The sequence below is a fragment of the Penaeus chinensis genome, chromosome 14 (genome assembly GCF_019202785.1).
Source record: "Penaeus chinensis breed Huanghai No. 1 chromosome 14, ASM1920278v2, whole genome shotgun sequence".
NCBI classification, from domain to species: domain Eukaryota; kingdom Metazoa; phylum Arthropoda; class Malacostraca; order Decapoda; family Penaeidae; genus Penaeus; species Penaeus chinensis.
In genome coordinates this window covers 9,769,660-9,792,159 of record NC_061832.1, presented here as the reverse complement: position 1 = coordinate 9,792,159, position 22,500 = coordinate 9,769,660, and the positions used below count along the sequence as shown (strand labels likewise).

At 37.0% G+C, this 22,500-nt stretch overlaps 1 protein-coding gene across 4 annotated transcripts in view; it reads left to right on the top strand.

Annotated features, from left to right (window-relative positions):
- The window catches only part of LOC125032553 (mucin-5AC-like), an 82,000-nt gene that overhangs the window by 37,001 nt on the left and 22,499 nt on the right, over positions 1–22,500 (top strand). The window contains exon 1 of one of the 4 annotated variants that reach the window (XM_047623766.1): positions 17,160–17,293. The exons of 2 other annotated variants lie outside the window; for them this stretch is intronic. The gene's annotated coding sequence lies outside the window, so the exon portion shown is untranslated. Of the gene's footprint in view, positions 1–17,159; positions 17,294–18,372; positions 18,653–22,500 lie in introns of those variants that run through there. One more of the 4 variants, XM_047623765.1, reaches the window with a different exon arrangement.

The window sequence follows — 22,500 nt, the reverse complement described above, 5'->3', positions numbered from 1 at the left end:
TGTCACGGGGGGAAGGGGAGGACAGAGAGGGAAGGGTGAAGGAAGAGGAAAGAGGAAGAGGGAAAGGATGGGGAGGAGGGGTAGGGAAGAGGAAAAGGATGGGGATATAGGAAAGTGGAAGGGAAAGGGGAAGAAAGAGAAAGGGACGAGAGGCGTGAGGGAGGGGGAGGGGAAAGGGGGAACGGGAGAGGAGGGAGGAAGAGGGAGGAAGAGGGGTAGGTAGGAGGAAGAAAGAGAAAGGGACGAGAGGCGTGAGGGAGGGGGAGGGGAAAGGGGAAACGGAAGAGGAACAGGAAGCAGGTAGGAAGGAGAAAAGAGAGGGGAAGGAGGGAAGTAGGGGAAGGATAAAAGGTCAATAAAGGAGAGGGAATACATAAACAAGAAAGGAGGAAGGGGATAAAAAAATGGTGTAGAAAAAGGGGAGAGAGAGTAAATAAAGAACAGGGGAAGGGGATATGATGGTAAACAAAAGAGAGGCGAATGGTAAAGGGGGGAAAGAAGAATGACCTATAGAAGGAGAGAAGGGGTAAATAAAGGAGACGGGAAAAGAAAAAAGGAGAAGAGGATGAAGAAGGGGAAGAGGAAATGGCGTAGGTCAAAATCATTCTTGTTTTGATATTTGCCATTTTTCTCTTCTTTCGTTTCGCTATTATAATAATTTTTTTTATTATTATTATTTTTGCAGTCGCTGTTATTATTGATATTAATATTAGTATCATTATTATCATTGTTATTATTATTGTTGTTGTTCTTGTGTTATTATCATTGTCATTATTACCATTACTATTATTATTGTTGTTATTATTAATATTGTTATTATTATTATTAGCATCATCATCATCATCATCATCATTCAAATTAACATCATTATTATCATCAACATCAATATCATCATCAGCAGAAGCAGAATTAGTAGAAGTAGTAGCAGTAATTTTATTGTTATCATTGTTATAATGATAGTAATTATTATCTTTATTATACTTATTATTGTTCTTATTATTATTACTGCTGTTGTTATTATTGTTCTTTTGTTATCATTGTTATATTTATTATTATTATTAATATTATTATCATCATCATCATTATCATCAATATCATTAATATCATCATCATCATCATCACCATCATCATTTTTATTATTATTTCATAGGAATTTTGGGTGCCATATACTTATTATTGTTCTTGTTATTATTACTGTTGTTGTTATTATTGCTCTTTTGTTATTATCATTGTTATATTTATTATCAGTAGTAGTAGTATTTATATTAGTATTATCATCATCATCATTAATATCATTAATATCATCATCATCATCACCATCATCATTTTTATTATTATTTCAGAGGAATTTTTAACAAGCGTGGGTGCCATTGTTATATTTATTATTATTATTATTATTATTATTATTTATATTAGTATTATCATCATCAGTATCATCATCAATATCATTAATATCATCATCATCATCATCATCATCATTTTTATTATTATTTCAGAGGAATTTTGAACAAGCGTGGGTGCCATAGCGCGAATTTAATTTGTTTTTAGTGTTTAATTAAAATCGTTTCATAAACTCCATCTGAAAGAATGGTAAACGAATGGCATTGATGAAATTTAAAAATTTTTTTTTTTTTTTTACTTTTTTTTTTTTTTCTTTTTACGTTAACTGTACTGCAGCTCTATTTGCAAAAAAATGAAAATAATGGCAATATTTTTCTCTTTTCTTTTTAATTTGTATCTGGCCATTAGGACGCTAATCCTGAAAGTCGGCCATTTCGTCTGAATCATTTGTCAGGGACCAAGGAAATTGGATTTATTATCAGCAGCACCAGTGGCAGGGGCGAGCGAGAGGGGGAGGGAGAGAGAATGAGAGAGAGGGAGAGGGAATGAGAGAGAGGGGAGGGAGAGGGAGAGAGGCGGATGGAAAGAGAGAGAGGGAGAGAGAGGGAGAAGGGTGAAAGGGAAATATAGAGAGGGAGAGGGAAAGAGAGAGAGAGGGATTGGGAGAGAGAGAGAGGGGGAGAGGGAGAGAGAAAAAAAAGAGTGGGGAAGGGAGAGAGAGAGAGAGAGAGAGAGAGAGAGAGAGAGAGAGAGAGAGAGAGAGAGAGAGAGAGAGAGAGCGAGCGAGAGGGAGAGGGAGGGTGGAAGGGAAAGATAGAAGGAGGGAGAGGGAAGGATAGGGGAATAAGGAAGGGAAAAAAAGAGAGAAGGAGGGAGAGAGAGGGGGGAGGGGAGAGAGCGGGAAGAGAGAGAGAGAGAGAGAGAAAGAACGAGAGAGAAAAAAAGAACGAGAGAGAGAAAAAAAGAAAGAGAGGGAGGAAAAAAAAAGAGAGAAAAAGAAGAGGGAGAGAGAAAGAAGAGAGAGAGAGAAAGAAAAGAGAGAGAGAGAGAGAGAGAGAGAGAGAGAGAGAGAGAGAGAGAGAGAGAGAGAGAGAGAGAGAGAGAGAGAGAAATGAATGGCTTTGATTATTACATTACAGGCCCTGCCATCACATAGGCAACATGCATACCGCTTCGCTTCAGCAGCTGCAACGCACGTATTTGGAAACCAGCCTTTGAGAATTGCAACATTCCATTCAACAATACTCTCTCCTATATACAATCTCTGTTCCCGAAAAAAAAAAAAAAAAAAAATAGACGTGTAATTTTCGTTGCTGTGTTTGATGACAAGGGATCTGTGAATACGATTCTCCCAAATGGCATCTTGGTTTTGAAGGTAATACATTATGTTGGGGAAACATATGCTGATATTGTTCAGGATACGTTTTAATTATTCTTAGGTTGTTTTCTGTGTGTGTGTGTGTGTGTGTGTGTGTGTGTGTGTGTGTGTATGTGTGTGTGTGTGGGCGTGTGTCTAATCTGGGAAGTGTTTCTTTTTGTTATGTAAATATTCATATTGTTTTCCATGTTTTTACCTGCGAGACTTCAAGTTGTTTAATGTTAAGCTTTTTTTCCGTAAACATCGTTTTAAGCGTTCTACTTGGATCAAAATATTATGGTCATATCAATTAATTCGCCTTGTGATACGTTGCAATATTTATCAGCGAAATTCGTGAGCTGTGGCGTGGAAAATGCTGAGTTTTAAAAGTTTGTCTTATTCATATTGGCAACTCGAAAATCAGTGGGAGGGATGAGCGTGAAAAATGTTTCCAATTATAGAATATCGTAGATGGAAATTGAGCGTCGCTGATATCGGCGAGAGAAGAACACGCCTTAAGACCCACCAAAGACACCGTTGTTATTGTCGTGTCATTACCTTCATACACACTAGCGTGACTGGAAGTGCCCGGAGCAAGCATCAGGCAAATGGCTCATCAATATTGCAACAGCCGGCATTGGGAGGGAAGGGAGGAGGTGGAGGGGAGGGAAGGAAGGAGCGAGCAGAAGAGAGGGGGGGGGGGGGGAGTCACCCAAGTTGCCAAGCTTCCCTCGTCATTAAACAAAAAGCCAGCTTATGCGGCGCTGACGTATAGGTGATGCATCACACACTCAAAATACTGATTTATATGCATGTATAATCGCATGTGGATCCGAGAGAGACACAGGTAATAATTGCGTTCTTCGGCTCTGCCTCGCGTACGCCGCCCGGGCTGCCAGAGTCACAATAACTATAGTTTCCTCCTCCGCCTGCCTACATGTATGAAAAACATATGGCAACCATTTGCACAAATTGCAGGACGGTTTATCTTTTATCTATTTTTATATTTCCAGACAACACTGGAGCCTGTTCTTATAAGGAGGTCCAGAGAGCATTACTTCTAGTTGCTGCGGCCGCAGAGTGAGATGTGTATTGCACATCGCCATTAAACGATACTGTTATTACCTTCAATCATTTTCGAGAGCGGGGCCATCCATTCGGTGTCGTGTGGTGCGATATACACTAATTCCCCGAGTTTAATTAAGCATCAAAACGAATCTCTTGCACCACGTCATGTTGCCTGCGATATATGCAAATTATTTTCCAGAACAGTAATCGCCACTTACAGTTGATAAACAGAAAAGACATCACGGGATGTGCATATCTCTCTTAACTCATAAAGATGCAAAGGAGATAAGAAAACACACGTATACTCTCGCTAAGATATACTAGCGCCATATTAGCCTAGTCTATCGTGAGTAAGGATTATTATATTTAGCTGGACGCTTGCCAAGCACACGTTGCAAGCTGTAGTGAAGAACAATTACTTCGTCTACGCAACACAATGTCCGTTGCACCTAATGTTGCATCGACAATACCCGCCAGGACTATCCCGCCAAACCGTCACTGTCCTATTATAGCGAATAAAGAATATGAAAAGGAAGAAAAAAGGGACAAGCCTATGTCTAGCCCACCTGACCTTTGCAACAACCCCCTCCTTTTCCAGACTACCTTTTCCTGACCATTCGAAAAGCCTACAACGACCCTCCTGCCGCCACCCAGCCTCGGGCTACCAACCGCTACACAGCTTCAGTGTCTCCTGCCTACTCCCTCCGCCCCCCCCCCCCCCTTAGTCTCCCTTACCCTCCCGACCCTACTCCAATGCCCCTTGCCCCCTTACTTCTTCCCCCTTACTCCAATGCCTCCCCCCTCCCCCCTCCGTCCTCTGTTCCCCAAATCCCGACCCTCGCCTTGAACTCTAGAGTTGAACTTCGGAGAAGGAACTTGGAGAACACCCTTCTCCTCCTTCTTCTTCTTCTCCTCCTCCTCCTCCACCTCCTCCTCCTCCTCCTCCTCCTCCTCCCCTCCCCCATCCATTACCCCCAACCCCCCCCCCCCCCATCTCCCCCCCCTTAAAACCCCCCTTCTCCAACCTCACTCTACCCCCATCATTTTTTTTTCTTTTTTATCTCTCTTTCCCCCTGCAAACCTGTGTTAGCCAGATACGATAATTCTTGTGGTCTTGCATTACATACAAGACCTGGTAGGGTTGCCGCGGCTTGGCCACAGTGGGGCGTCTTGGGCCGTGTTTTGCTGATTGGGACTCGTTCCTTATTTATTGGGCTTAGTCCCCATTCCTTAGTCATTGTGATTAAGTCCCTAATCCTTGTGATGTATCCCTATTACTTGAAATTGGTTCCTAATCCTCGTAGCAGTCCCCTGTTCCTTATTCCCAAGTTTTATCATGTTTCCCTACTCCCTGTACGTTATCGTTGTCATTTAATTCTTCTTATTAGTCTTCATTATTTACTATGAGCCTCTATTTCCTATTAGCTGTTGTTAACCCCCGTGCCTTGCTTAGATTAATGTTTGCCATTTTGTATTATGATTAGGCTCAGTTTCCGTCATTAAGCATTCCTTATCGTTATAGTGTAATCCAGTCTTTCATTTATTGAACTGACCTGTAGTGATACTGATATTATAATTAGTTATTATTATTATTATTATTATTATTAGGAGTAGTAGTAGTTGGATCATTATTATTATTATCGTAATAGTGATAATAGTATGATTATTGATGCTGTTGTTATTGTTATCGTTGTTTTTTGTACTATTATTGTTATTATTATTATTATCATTATTACTATTATCATTATTGTTATTATTTATGAGGAACATTGATATTTAATGTTTCTATCGTTATTATTATTGCTATTGTGATATTGATAATGATAATAATAATAACAACAACAGTGATGATGATAGTCATGATAATAATACTAATAATAATGATAATAATGATAATAATATATGATAGTAATAGTATTAGTAATAATGATTATGATCATAATAGTAATAGCATCGGTAGTGATAATATTGATGATAATAATAATGATGATAATGCAATAATAATTATAATAATGATAACAGTGATGGTGATAATGATTATAACAATAATGAAAATAATCTTAATAACAATTATCAATATTAGTATTATTGTTATTTTTGTTATTATAATGTATATCACCATTATTACTTATTGTAACACCATTACCTTTTATGGCATTAATTTTACCTTTTGTTAAGTAAATTACTTAAACTTCAATTTAGTTGATTGATCACAACAGATCCATCATCATAATGATTGATATTTAAATTAATACCTTATAATGATTGTAGTAATTATTATTTGCTATTACTACTACCACCAATGCTACTACTATTGCATTCTTTGAGATAATGGTGACTGGCTATTCAACCAATCACCACTAAGCAGATTGTCTGAATGGCGTCGTTATACTCCAAGTGATTATGTACACTTCATTGTCACTTTATCATCAATCACCACCAAATTATTGCAACTTTTTATTGAGGAAAAAAGGAGTCTACCACAGCTACAGCTACAACCGCCACTTCCATCACCATTAGATATGTAATTTGTTATTATTAATTTTATTATTTTTAGAACCATGATCATAACCGCCGTAAGTAAGATTATCCTTAATTACCATCAGTCTATCTGTACTCTCATTTTCTTCTATTACTATCTGAGGATAATATCATTAATATGTCAGTAGAACCAATATTTGGTTATTAATAATACCATTGCAACAGCATCGGTTTTGCAATTTGTATTGTCAGAATGTATATAATTATCAAAGCGAATATTTTACTCTTTAATTACAAAAGTCATGTGAACATTTTTATATACGTGATTGTTAACTGTTACTCCCTCTCCCCCTCCCTCCCCCCACCTCTCTCTCTCTCTCTCACCCCCTCTCTCTCTCTTACCCTCTCCTTCTCTCTCCCTCTCCCTCTCCCTCTCTCTCCCTCTCCCTCTCTCTCCCTCTCCCTCTCCTTCTCCCTCTCCCTCTCTCTCCCTCCTTCTCCCTTTCCCTCTCTCTCCCTCCCTCCCACCCTCTCTTCTTGCAGCGCATAGTATTAGAACATATTTGCTCCCTTTAAGAATGATGATATAATTATTCTTCGTATTTTTTTTTTTTTTTGTACGATACTTATTATCAATTATACTGTTTTTATCATCATTATTGCACTGCTAAACATAGTGTGTTTTGTTATAGTAATAGCATTTATCATAGTACTAACATCATTAGCATTGTTGCTGCACAATTGTTATTCCCTCGTTGCTTTCAAATCGCATCATAATTGCAAATGCCTCTATTAGCATATTTAAACTTATAACGTTAATGACTAATTAACCCGTCATTTGTAACACCACTCTGGCTGCCTTTTATCACATCGAATCACCAAAATTATCTGTCAGGCCGTTACCGGATTTTCGATCATTTTCTCTGAGTCTTCCCGCCTGTCTCTTACGTCACTTGTTTATTACGATTTACGGCGAGAGAGTGGGTTGTGAGAAATTTCCATGTTGTTGATGTCATTGCCCAAGGTGGTGGATGGGGGTGAGGGTGTGGTAAAGGAAGGAGGTGGAGGTAGAGGTGGAAATGGGGGTGGTGGTGGGGTGGGAGTGAGGTTAGGGGTGGAGATGGAGGCGGTCCTGGGGTGGAGGTGGAGGCGGAAATGGGGTGGTGGTGGGGGTGTAAGAGGAGGTGGGAGTGGAGCAGGAGGAGGAGATGGAAGCGCTCTATAAATAGGAAGTAGGAAAGGGTAGTACGTAATGATGATAATAACGACAACGAAAAGTTGGAAGAGATGGGGAGGAAATGATTGCATGAGGCTGAGTTAAGATTGGCCAATGTACATTAGTAAGAATGATGAAAACTAGAAGAGGGAGGAAGAGAAAGAAATTAGTACGTCTACAAATATGAATTTAGAAAGGGGAATGCTTTACAGCGATAATAGAAGTAAGTGAAAGAGAGGAAGACAACGTGCCTATTAAAAAGTGTCAAGAAAGGAAAATACATAACAGTGATAACGCTGGCCATCACTGTAGCTAACAACTGCAGTGATGACGGCAGTCGAGTTTAACTAATACAAACAGTGATGAAAATGGACAAAACATCTCACTGACAGGAACAGATTTAGAGTCAGTAATTAAAACAAACACTAATAGATATGAACTGCAATATGTATAAAAGAATAAAGTGAACAAATTAACAAACAAATAATTAATATACAGACAAGACTTCCCACGTGCCATTTGCATTGCCAGACTCGCCAGACAGTTCATTTGTCTTCCGAACGTACTGCCAAAGGTACTGAGGCCTTGTAATTCCAGCCGCGAGAGTAATGGGCTAAGGTCCCTCGTTAGTTAATTTTGCGCATCTTGTTCGTCCTACCTGTGCGTCCGGAGGGGCGGCGGTGACTCATGGAAAGGGGAGGGGGAGCATCGTTTATAGGCATTGTCTCCGGTGTGATTACGAGATAGTATACACACACACACACACACACACACACACACACACACACACACACACACACATATATATATATATATATATATATAAACACATATGTGTGTGTGTTTGTCTGTCTTTGTTGTGCACGTGCATATATGTACCAACATACATTCAGAACACGCGCTATCATAAATGCATACAAACAGATACCCAGCACATGACTGTAAAATTCGTCCCTAACCAACTAGCTAGGTTAATTCCAGAATTCCAGGTCCATTCCCTCTCCCTGTGATCCTGGCTGCAAAGCAAGCACACGGTGTACACCACCATTGTACCCCGTGTGCTTTCATCTCAAGAGCCCACATATTTGCTCTGCCTCCCAAGCACGGGGAACCGGCACATAGTTGCTTGCAAATTAAGAGCTTCTTCGCGGCTCAAAACAACGCCACCAAATTTCGAGAATCGAGTGATGGGCATTTTTGCCTCTCAGGTGTGTGTGTGTGTGTGTGTGTGTGTGTGTGTGTGTGTGTGTGTGTGTGTGTGTGTGTGTTAAGCATAAATACATACATACGTATATGCAAATACATATGCAAACATACATAATACATAATTGCATATACATATAGTACACAAACATACCACCCCGTAGCGCCTCATATAAACTCGCATGTATATATCCATAAGTGTATCTATAATTTAAGTTTATGTCGATGAGTATACGCGCGCGCACATGTTCATTTATGCACTAACGTTGATTTACTTATTTACTCGTACACACATTTATTTATATAAGTCTTCTGAACTTCCTTCGTTTGCGTCACCCTTTGAGCACTTGAATTAGTGTTCTGAATCATGAACGTTTTAATTAATGCAATTCCTTACGGTGTGTCCCACCAGTCAGGTTCTGTCCAAGTGAAATCCTTTAATATTTACTCAAGCTAAGTAGTGACGAAAGGTTGGAGGAGAGAGAGAGAGAGAGAGAGAGAGAGAGAGAGAGAGAGAGAGAGAGAGAGAGAGAGAGAGAGAGAGAGAGAGAGAGAGAGAGAGGGTGAGGGAGGAAGGGAGTGAGAGGGAGCGTGAGTGTGACATTGAGAGAGAGAGAGAGAGAGAGAGAGAGAGAGAGAGAGAGAGAGAGAGAGAGAGAGAGAGAGAGAGAGAGAGAGAGAGAGAGAGAGAGAGTCCATGTATTTTTTATATATTAGTTGCTATTTTATGAATGCATATATGTATATATATATTTGTGTATGTATATATATGTAATATATGTATATATATATTTATATATATGTACAATATATATGTATGTATGTATGCATGTATGTATGTTTGTATACATGTGTGTGCACTCTACAAAACGCATATTTCAGATGTGTTTCATTGGCCTCGTATATCAATTATGCATGCAATGCATACACATCCTCCCGCAGAAGCGAAAAATGGACGGGAAACTGTGCGCCTAAGTATACACGCACTTCTACGGAGTAAAGGAGAACGCTTGCAACGTCCTCCACGTGTGGGTCCCCGCCGTAGGTCTTGAATGACTGAATTAGCAGAAGATCTGGGCTATATTTTGGACGGGAGTCTAACCTCACGCAAAGGCGGTGGGGCTGGGGGTGCGTGGAGAATGGGGGGAGGTGATGGGGTGGGTGGTGGTGAGGGAGCGGGTGGGGGAAAGTGGGGGGAGGGGATAGCACGTTATCCCGCTCACTGTGAGGCATTGAGTGTAAATCTATTCTGACGAATTATGTGCGCTGATTGGAAATGCCTGATTGTGTTCGTGTATGCGGTATTATGGATGTATATTTCACATAGGTTGATTTTGTAATAATGCAATAATTAATTTCTGATACATGATTGTTTTTTATTCTATCGGATATTTTATGTATGAATTATAATTGTAATGATAAGCCGAACCAATTGTATATCAACGTTATTGTTAAAATACTGTCACCAGAAATTGTGCATGAATGTTTTTTAGACAAACCAGAGAGGTTTGTGACACGCAAATACCTAGGCCTATATAACAGGAAATTCATCGAATACCATGTAAATGGTTGACTAAGAGAGTTCACAAGGTGTATGAATACGGCATATACAATGTTATACAATATATACCCGCACATGCACACACACCCATTCATACACCATAACTTAAATTCTTATTTCAAAAAATACTCTATTGATTACACACACAAACCAGCACAAACACACACGCAGGTGTAACAGAGAAACCCTGTTAGATATTATGTGTCCGGAAATACCAGATAAGTTTTGCGGTGTCGGTGAAAGGAGAATATACTGTTCACCTTAAATAACGAAAACGTATCTCGTATGTAATAGCTTGAATGTCGGTTTACAGACTTCTGTCTACTAATTTATGTGTTTTCAAAATTGATTTCCTGTTCCTTTTTAATTGTTATTTATGAATATGAAATACTGTTTATTGGTTATGCAATGACGTTTTGCTGCTGACAAGTGTTCCAGCCAACACAGTCAGCAAAGACCGCTGGTGTAAAACATTTTTGTTCACAATCGGGGCCGATAACCTTCCTATCCACCTGTGCTCTCGTTAATTATTTTTTTCCACTGTCAGGTTTCTAGAATACGACATGTTGAATAAAAACTAGAACACGGCTTCAAAAGAAATTAATGAAATAGATAATCAGGGACGAATGTTGTTATTGTTATTTTATCATCATTTTGTCTAGCTTTTCCTCTGCCAGAAAGGAAATACACCAACGCTCATGGAGGGTAGATCAGGTGTTTTCATGACGCGAGCAACGAGGCTTCCTTTCTGCCTTGCAAGTTTTTGTGGAATGTCACCTTTGGCAATAGAACCTCTTCTTGCTATTTGTTTGCCATTTTGTTTGTATATCGCCACTGTAGATTTAATCAAACGACCGTCGGTTATCGAACCGCATGAATGGGATATACTAATAATTTTATTGGCACATATGAGATATGTGTTGTTTACTTTAATTCAGAGTTCGGCCGTAAATACGAATATGCAGTATGTACACCAGTATAATAGAATTTAAATCATAGCATTCAAGTTTAAACTGGGTAGGCATGGATGCATTGGATAGCCATTTTGGTAATCCACTATTCATACGGAGTTATTTATTACCAATTTTTGGATATATCCATGAATAAACAATTATTATATTGTTCTCTTGTTTGTACAATTATGTTTTCACTAACAGTAACTGTCAGTGAAACCTCATGAATATATATTACAAAATGCACAACCAGAGTGATAATGATCTTTAGTCAATTATTTTCCGTCGTTCTTTCGTCCCCTATTTGAGTCTGTGCTCAAAGGGAGACACAGAAAATGGGAAACAGAAACTGGCCGCCACCTTGATAACGTAAATATTCTATTTCCTTACTTTTTGCCGTTCGGCAGATAGGAATGGTAAGTTTGGATGATAAATGATGAAAGCATTAATGATTCTGCCTTATTACAAGAAAACAGGTGAATGATAAACCTGGTACTATGCCTGGAGACAAGGATAGTAGGAAGGGATTTGGAGAAGGACTACTGGGTACCATGGGGAGGAGGAGGGAAGAGGGAGAACAGGCTAGGACGCGGGGGAGGGGATGGGGGGGAGGGTGCTCCAACAAGACCTTCGAGCCTCACTGCTTCCCCGGCGGGTCTTCCCTTTGTTGTTATGGCACTGAGAAAGGTTCTCCCTCGGGCTAGCCTCCTCCAGAAGGCGCAGCACCTGGGGCGACTTCCATGAGGTGTGATGCCTTGTGTCTGGGAGAGAGGGGAGGGGTCTTCAGGATACATAGGATATCAGGCTAGCGTGTGGAGAGAGAGGGAGAGGGAGGGGGGGAAAGGGAAGAGGGGGTGGGAAGACGAGGGGAGGGAAGAGAAGAGAGAGAATAGGAAGGAGGGAAAATAAGAGAGACAAGAGGGAAAAGGGAAGAGAGGAGAGAGAAGGAGAAAAGAGAAGAAAGAAGAGGGATGAAGGAAGAGAGAAGAAGAGAAAAGAGGGAGATGGTTCAACTTTGACAAGTTTATTGAAACAAGTGGGGCGTCTCAAAAGGATGAGGTAACATAAATTATCATCACCCTGAGAGAGAGAGAGAGAGAGAGAGAGAGAGAGAGAGAGAGAGAGAGAGAGAGAGAAACAGGCAAACGCACAATCGTGGAGGGGTAGACAGACAGCAAAACGAAAAGGAAACAAACAGAAAGAAAGGAACAGGAAACGGAGACAAAACAGAATGAAGTAGGGACGAGAGAAACGCAAGAGGAAAACGAAACCTTTAAGCTCTGTACAACGCGCAATCTCGGTGAAGAGGTCGGCTATAAACATGTTTTTGTTTTTTGGTACTTATGCACTTGCTATTAAAGCTACACCTTTGATACAATGTTTCTGGTGAATAAAAGTGCGATGTTTGTGGGTGTATTTTTTGACGTGTGAGTGTATGATTGTTTTGAATTGTATGCCTGTCTGTCTAGTGTGTGTGTGTGTGTGTGTGTGTGTGTGTGTGTGTGTGTGTGTGTGTGTGTGTGTGAGTGAGTGAGCCATTGTGTGTTTTTGTTTGCTTGTATGATTGCCGGTGTACTTCTGCCCCCGTGAGAACTCGATTGTGCTTTTAGTGCATCCAGGTTTCATTGATCAACATTCCCGGTACAGTTAGATACCGACGTTGCCGAGAGAAATACATCAATGGTTGTGAGAATATATGTATTCTATCACCAGCTGCATCATATGCTCCAGTGAACACCAGTCTAATGATAACGAGATAACGACATGAAGATTACTGATAAATAAGATAATTAATTACCAGAGAAGTTAGACAAGGCTGAGTTAAAGGTAGCAATGAGAACAGGTTAATTAGTGCCTTGTATAAACACGTTTTTATGAATGAGTAAATGTATGAACACTATTATTCACACACAGAAGCATGCACGGATTCAACTCGCAGCTTGTGTATAAAATAAATCCTTAGCGACGGCACGATCAAATCATAAAAAAAAAATGTGGGATCACCTGCATTTTCCCAAAACATCGAACTCCCCATAAAACAACGTTAAGGGCATCAACATCTGCAGCATTTTACGACGTGTGAGATCCATGCTCGAACTTCGCAACGAGGCTTCCATTCAGGATCTGCTGTCGGAGGCTCAAAGACGCCGTCGGGAGAGAAAGCACTTCCATCGGTCTTGTATTGTTGGGATGAAAGGGGCCTGGAGAGAAGTGTTTAATTCAGTTAAAAGTATTTTATTCTTCATGTTCTTCGCTTCGAAGCCGCGTCTCTACGGTTTGGATAAGCATCTTGGGGAAGAAAAGGAGGATACCTAAGCAGCATTTATGTTGTAATCTGCATTGTTTTTGTTTGCCTTTATTTTTTTATTCTATTTATTTTTTTATTTTTTATTTATTTTTTTTTTTCTGTTGTTTAGCTAACGGCAGATGTACGGGGTATCGATGGCGTTCTTAGTCCTCCATTCACTAACCCTCTGCCATTCATTACCGCCACTGATTTCAGATCTACTCCGCTTCCATCACTTCATATCGACATTACAATCACCATCTTCTTTCCATCACCATCAGTGCCATGAACAAGAGCATAAGCATCGCCCAAAGAGTATACAAACAACTACAGTAATGAGCGCACAGAGATGAAGTGAAACAGATATTTATTGTGGTTGTTTTTCTTTGTATCATCAAAGGTGTTTTCTTTGTGCAGTTGCTGGGTATGATTACATCGCGATCCTCATTAAGTGTTTTCATGCATGATCTGTTGGGGCAATATTTCTGAGAATTTGCACACCCGCTGTCGACATTTCCAATGACGACTGAATCAGCAGATTGTAATAAGTGACTAATGAATCTTGTCATTGGTGTATAATAACACTGGCCACATCTAGGCAGTATATTTCCTATTTCTACGGGATAATAACCATAATATATATATATATATATATATATATATATATATATATATAGCGTCAGTTATAACACTCCTAATGCCCCTTTAGCAAGACATTTGACTCTCCGCATTAGAATTCCGAGTGTCGATAACAAAATCCATGCTGTAAACATATCACTTTATTGAAGTCAAACGGCAGTTGCGAAAGGTACAGATTTCAACTTTATGGCGGAAGGAATGCGATGATGAAAAAATATTTTGAGAACCATTTAACAAGTGCATAATTAGACGACGATAAATTTCAGTAAACTAATTCATGAAACTTCTTTGTATATAATGAAAAGAAGGACAATCATATGTTATTTACTACCAGCGGTATTTTAGACCAAGGAATAGAGTTTGTGAATATTCTAGTGAAATCGAGTTTTGGGAGAGTCTTCCCGTCTTTGCCTCTATTTTCCACACGGTTTCCATTTTCTGTTGATATTTTTTGATAGAAAACAACGGACAAACACGGTGTAGCTCTTTCCGAAATGTATCGTTTATTGTGATCGTGATTGATAACATTAGCCTCAGCATTACGGGAAATGGATATAAAATATGGACTTGAGAAATGCCACGGTAAATTGGAGCACGTGTATTTTTCTCCATGAAGTTAGACATGTTGATACGTCCAGTGCAGCAAACTTTGATGTTTTTTTCCCTTACAAAATCCTGGTCGGGAACATTTCGCGCATGATTTGCATGTTAGCTTAAATCTGAAACGATTTTTCCCTTTGAAGCAATGACGTCAGGTATCTTCTCTTCACTAGTTTATCTGACATCTGAAAAAAGTGTATGTGAATCGAATATCACTGCTCACTGTATTGAATCGGTTCATCGGTATTTGCAGAGTCGCAAGCAATCGCCATGCTTGTGATGGAGAGCAAAATAGGAACAGGGCACTGCAACAGTAACATATTTCTGTTCAAGCATCATTTCCCATCACATTCGTTGTCAGTTTCGATGGTGCTGACACGTGTCACATATCATCGGTTGGTGTTATTTGGTTCCTGTCATGTTCAATTTAGGTAAACTATTTGTTATAGTTGTTGATTTTACTAGAACGTAATATGATTAATTAGTCCATAGAAATTAATAAACATACACTCTTGATACGTGTATATATTATATATTTATATACATTTATATAAATACACACACACACACACACACACATACATATATATATATATATATATTGTATGTGCACATATACATACTGCATGTGTGAATGTATATGTATATATATGTTTGTATGTGTGTATATATACATATGTATGTATGTATCATATATAAAGTATATACATTTATATGTTTATGTATATATATAATATATACATAAACAATGATCGCAGTCGAGTTATTTACAGTACAGTCATTCTGATAGGCACAATGTTTACAGAGTACATCACATTACAAGGTATAGGGAAAGCAGGCCAAGCGTTCCATGCCCTTCCCATGCCCTTCGAATGGGACCAAGTATAACCAGACGGCATTTTATTACCCTATTGACCATGAGTGTTTTTTTTATTATCATCATAGCTCTTTGTTGTACATCTAAAGCAAGAGAATGTCGGTATACTGACATAAAATGTAACTTAAGTGCAAATGCGACAGAGATGATGCATATATTTGTATGAAATGCGGATAGATCTGTACAAAAAATGCATGCAAATGTGTGTATATATATCATATATACATATATATGTATTTATTTATGTATATTTCATACACTGCACACACACACACACACATATATATACGTATATAGATACGTATATATACATGCATATAAACACACACACACACACACACACACACACACACATATATATATATATATATATATATATATATATGTGTGTATGTTTATGTATATATGCATGCATATAGATGTGTATGTGTGTGTGTGCGTGTGTGCATGTGTGTTTGTGTGTGTATGTGTATGTGTGTGCGTGTGTGTGCGTGCGTGTTTGTGTGTGCATGCGTGCATATTTGTGTGTGCGTGTCTATATATATGCATATATATGTATAAATGTGTATGTGAATGTATTCATCCTAAATATATAAATATATTTCTATGTATATTTATATATATACATACATTATGTATATGTGTATATATATATGCATATATATATATATATATATATATATATATATATATATATATATATATATATATATATGTATATATACATACGTATTTATATGATATATATGAATATAGATATGTATACATATGCATGTACATATAGACACCGACATATATGTAGTATATATAATTACACTTAAAGTCAGAGCATCTTTATTCTATAAATCAAACTTTTACGAGACCGTTGCTAGCGGCACCAAGGAAAACATCTGACCAGACCGTACTTTCTATCCCATGTGCGGGAATTCGTAATTACAGACAACAGGCCATGCTTTCAACTTTGTGTGTTACTTGCTTGATTAAGGATTATTATTGGACACTCATGCAATTGGCTGTCAATCTTTAGATTTCTAGAATTTTTAGGGGGGTACTCTGGATGCTTCACACTATAGCATTTGAAAGATAATATGATATTTGGCTTTAATGCGAACTGGCAACTACGAAGCCACACCCACCCACGCCTGAACATTTTCGCCTGTTGTCGTCTACGTTGTCTCCTATTTCAAATTTCCTAAGGTTATACCGCAATATAGATATGACGTGCTAAGGCATTTTCAAGGAGATATGTTTCATTTATCAAGAATTGGGGAAATCTTTAAAAGTCTTGACTTAATGGGCCACAGACCGTATTCATGTTCTTAACTAAAAAAACGATTCGCCATTTCAAAAGATCCTCAGACAGCGTGGTTGTGGTAGCAAGAAATGAGAATACTTTAGTTGGTTGATAATTAACAAGGAAATAGACTAAGAATAGTGGGTTTTCTTTAAGGGATGGCAGACCATTGGCCCATGGAATTGGGGGCATTGGGCATGGGGCATCATGACCTGACCAGACCAGACCAGGCGTCATTTCTCGCCCAGTGATCTTACATTACACCCACGCTGTACGGAGAGTGAAAGGCTCAGGACAGTGTAGAGAGAGTACCTTCCATGGGAAGTCCTCGGAGGGAAAGAGAGGAGTTTTAGTTTCAACTTTCCTTGGATATATTTTCTTATTTTCGAGAAAGCCCCGAGGAGGAGATCAAACAGGTAAGAGGTATATTTTATGAGTGCACTTTGCCTTCATAACGCTACAGTTCCCTTGCGATCGATAGATGTGCTGGAGAAGAGCACAGGACATAGCACAGCATTAGTTTATTATTTGGCGCAGATATTTCACTGTTCATCTTCGGGACGTGGGGTTCATATTTATGATTGTAGCCATTGATTATTAGTACCAAACAGGTCCAGATTTGCATGTAAGACATTCTTGATTATACCCTAATTAATGCCGTATCAAATTAAATGCATATGCAAAGTAGCCCCTAATATTACGTGTCCGACATAACTTCATCTCGCGTGTAAATCAATACTGTAGAAGAGGAAACCCTCTCTATGACACGACAGTGAGTTAATAAAGTCGTTCAGCTGACAGTACATTGCAACGAACGATAATGCAGCCATTAAGACGACCTTTTCATACAAATTAATGTGTGAATGCGGCACAGGTATAGCCAGGGTCGATTCAGAATTAGTCTTTCGTACCAGGTCTTTGCTTCTTGCCTTCCTACTCTCCCTTTCTCCCTCGTGCGTATATACATCCGGCAGAACCGCTTCTCCCCCTGCAACAGGGGATTCTGTTCTATATTTCCATCTGGACGTAGCTCCCCCAGCGGTGCGCTTCAGTTTGGCGCGCATTCTTCGCCATGTCTGATGCTGGGAAGGTGTCTTCGCGACCCTTACCTTCCTGACGTATGACTTCTTCTTTTAAGTGATTTGTCAAAAGTTTTCGTACAGTCTCCTTCTCAGCGCTCGCTTTTTTCACGTTGCTTTCGAGCGGACAAGGCAGGTATCGGAACAGACCTGCATGGACATACCGAGGGGATAAAGGGCGCATCCTCCATTAGCGAGATGCACATTAGGAAAGGCAGAGAAGATGTTTTTTTCGAAAGCAAAGGGCAAAACAATCGGCGAAGTTCGCTCAGCGGAAGATGACTGCGAGTGAGCGCGATCCCGAAGACGTCTCCGCCGGCGTGGGCGCCGCCGCGTCCGCCGGTGCATGTTGGGAGTGGCGTTGCCCGCGCCCGCCAGAATCATATATATATCACTTATTTTTTCCCGTCTCGAAAAGACTTGGGCCGGGATTTGCATGTCGGCTGGGACGGGAAGGGCATGGACGGTCGTCCGGGCGTGCAAAGGGCGCAAAATGACGTTGAATTGTGCGCGTGGGGAGGGCGTGCGCTAGTGACCTCTCGCGGCGACTCGGGGAACTGCGATGCCATTATGGCCGATGTTTGGAATTGATCTGTGAAAGGCAGATTAGATTCTCGCGATTCTAACACCTGTTCATGCGTTACTGGCTGTAAAATCACGTCGCCGCGACTTGTCTCTGCATCTGCCTGTCGAGTGGTAAGGTTATTATACGTTAATGGAGGCGGAGTAGTGCGTAAATTAGAGTTAAGTGGAGGCCGCGGTCCCTTTATTTACACACGCCATGGAGGTCGTTAGGCTTATTGTGCGTTGTGTCTCGGCGAAGGTCCTCATGCCGGCGTTTCTGCAGGCAGTTTGCATGACATTGATGGTGTGCAAGTGTAACACCGACGGGGAAACTGAGGGAAAAACTCTTTTGTTGCCATGGGAGAGGCCTTGCGAAGGTTTACAGGGCGTTTATAAAGGGCTCTATGTTCCGGGTTGGGGTTCTCGGGAGGCGTGTTGTGGAGGCGAAGGTTCTCGGGAGGTTTTCTCTTTTGCATGCTCTGTGGGCTCGACTGGAGGCGCTTTGTAGGCTAGTCGGTAGAGGGTATGGGGTGAGGGATCGGGTGCTGGGTGAGGAAGGGTGCTGTCAGGGATGTTATTGAAGATATGAGGTTGTGTAGGTGTCATTAACCCCCCCTCCGTAACCCCCCAGCTGTGAGGTTGTGATGCTGTCTGTTCTACCCTTAATATCAGTTATATTGTCTTATTGGTATGGCTATTGAGTTAATTTTCTTCAATTCAAGTAAGAGTTAGATACTTTAGATGTGAGACATAGTTTATATTATTGTTATTTTAATTGTAACAAGATGTACTTGGAGATAAGTTTGCATCAATATGTTTTGGTTTTGTTTTCTGTCACTGGCATCCTAGGAGAGAAGGTGGCATGGCATACAGTGCTTGGATTAAGCATATATTACATTTGGGAAATAAAATAAGCATGTCATTTTTTTGTTTGACATTTAAAAGATACCTTGTATGGCATGTGAAATCTAGGGAGATACAAAGAGAATTTGAGTTACAAAGTGAGCTTAAATTAATAATATAAATTAAATTGCTATAAAATATTTAGCTTTCAATGTTTTCCATTTATTGTAAACAGTAGATGTTTTAGTTTGTTTGTTTTTGGGGTTAAGATATTTAGCAAATTGAATACTGTATTGACTAAATTGGGAAAAAATCCTAATGCATAACCAATTAGGTATTGATAATTCACAATTTATTTCATATGGTTAAATCTTTTGAGTCCTAAACAGTTGTTATTGTACACATATGAAATATTCCTTACTTAAAAACATTCATATATGTGTAGGTTATTATTATTATTATTATTGTTATTGTTATTGTTATTGTTATTGATATTGATATTGATATTTTTTGTTATTATTATTGTTGTTGTTATTGTTATTATTATTATTGTTATTATTATTATTGTTATTATTATTATTGTTATTATTATTATTGTTATTATTATTATTGTTATTATTGTTATAATTCTTGTTATTAATATTGTTATTGTTATTTTTTATTAAGATTATGACTATGACTATGACTATGACAATTACTATTGTTGTTATTATTATTGTTGTTATTATTATTATTGTTGTTATTATTATTATTGTCGTTATTATTATTATTATTATTATTATTATTATTATTATTATTATTAATAATGTTATTATTATTGTTTTTGTTATTTCTATTAATGTTATTATTAATGTTGTTGTTATTATTATTTTGTTATTGTTATTAAGACTATTTTATCATTATTAAAACTACTACTACTATTAAAACTACTACTACTATTAAAACTACTACTACTATTAAAACTACTACTACTATTAAAACTACTACTACTATTAAAACTACTACTACTATTAAAACTACTACTACTATTAAAACTACTACTACTATTAAAACTAATACTACTATTAAAACAAATACTACTATTAAAACTACTACTACTTTTAAAACTACTACTACTATTAAAACTACTACTACTATTAAAACTACTACTACTATTAAAACTACTACTATTAAAACTACTACTATTAAAACTACTACTATTAAAACTACTACTATTAAAACTACTACTACTATTAAAACTACTACTACTATTAAAACTACTACTACTATTAAAACTACTACTACTATTAAAACTACTACTACTATTAAAACTACTACTACTATTAAAACTACTACTACTATTAAAACTACTACTACTATTAAAACTACTACTACTATTAAAACTACTACTTCTATTAAAACTACTACTACTATTAAAACTTCTACTACTATTAAAACTTCTACTACTATTAAAACTTCTACTACTAATAAAACTACTACTACTATTAAAACTACTACTACCATTAAAACTACTACTACCATTAAAACTACTACTACCATTAAAACTACTACTACCATTAAAACTACTACTACCATTAAAACTACTACTACCATTAAAACTACTACTACCATTAAAACTACTACTACCATTAAAACTACTACTACCATTAAAACTACTACTACCATTAAAACTACTACTACCATTTAAACTACTACTACCATTAAAACTACTACTACCATTAAAACTACTACTACCATTAAAACTACTACTACCATTAAAACTACTACTACCATTTAAACTACTACTACCATTAAAACTACTACTACCATTAAAACTACTACTACTATGAAAACTACTGCTACTATTAAAACTACTACTACTACTACTACTACTACTGCTGTTATTAGTACTGTTATCGTGATCATCATCGTCATTGTTGTTTTTGTTATTATGATTATTGTTATGATGATGATGATAATATGATGATGATAAATAATAATTATCATCATCTTGTCATTGTCATTGCTATTATTATAAGTATTATTATTTTTGCTATCATTCTTATTCTTATTTTCATTATTATAATTCTTTTCTTATTATTATTATTATTATTATTATTATTATTATTATTGTTATTATCATTATTATTATCATTATTATTATTATTATTATTGTTATTATTATTATTATTGTTATTATTATTATTATTGTTGTTATTATTATTATTATTATTATTATTATTATTATTATTATTATTATTATTGTTATTAGTGTTGCTGTTGCTGTTGTTATTATTATTATTATTATTATTATTTTAGTTACAGCTAATGATATTGATATTTTATTGTTATTATTCTCGTAGTTGATGTATTTTTTATTAATAATATTATTATCATTAGTATTATTTTGTTATTAATGATATGATTATAATTATTGTTTATTATTATTATTATCATGATCATTGCTATTGCTGTAGTTAGCAATATTGTTGTTATTGTTGTAATTATTGCTATATTATTGTTATTATTATTATTGTTGTTGTGGTTGATATTATTATTGATATTATTGTTATTGTTATATTGCTTTGGTTATTATTATGCTTATTAGTATATTATTATTATTACCATTATTATTATTAAAATGGTTGTTTACTTTTTTATTATCAGTTATTTTTATTCTTGGTATTAATATTAATGTTATAGTTATTATAATTATATTATATCATGTTATATTATATTATATTATAATTATTGTTGTTGCTATCATCATCATTATTATCATCATTGTTGTTATTATTATTATTTTTGTTTTATTATTATTGTTGTTGTTGTTGTTGTTGTTATTGTTATTGTTATTGTTATTGTTTGTGTTGTTTTTATTGTTATTGTTATTTTAATTATAATTGTTATTATAATTATTAGTATAATTATTATAATAATAATAATTATTATTATTATTATAGTAATTGTTATTATTATAGTTGTTGTTGTTATTATTATTATTATTATTATTGCTATTATTATTATTGCTATTATTATTATTGCTATTATTATTATTATTATTATTATTATTGTGTTTCTTTTTATTGTTATGTTATTATTGATAATGATACCATTGTTATTATTGTTTTGTTATAGTAGTTATTATTATTATTATT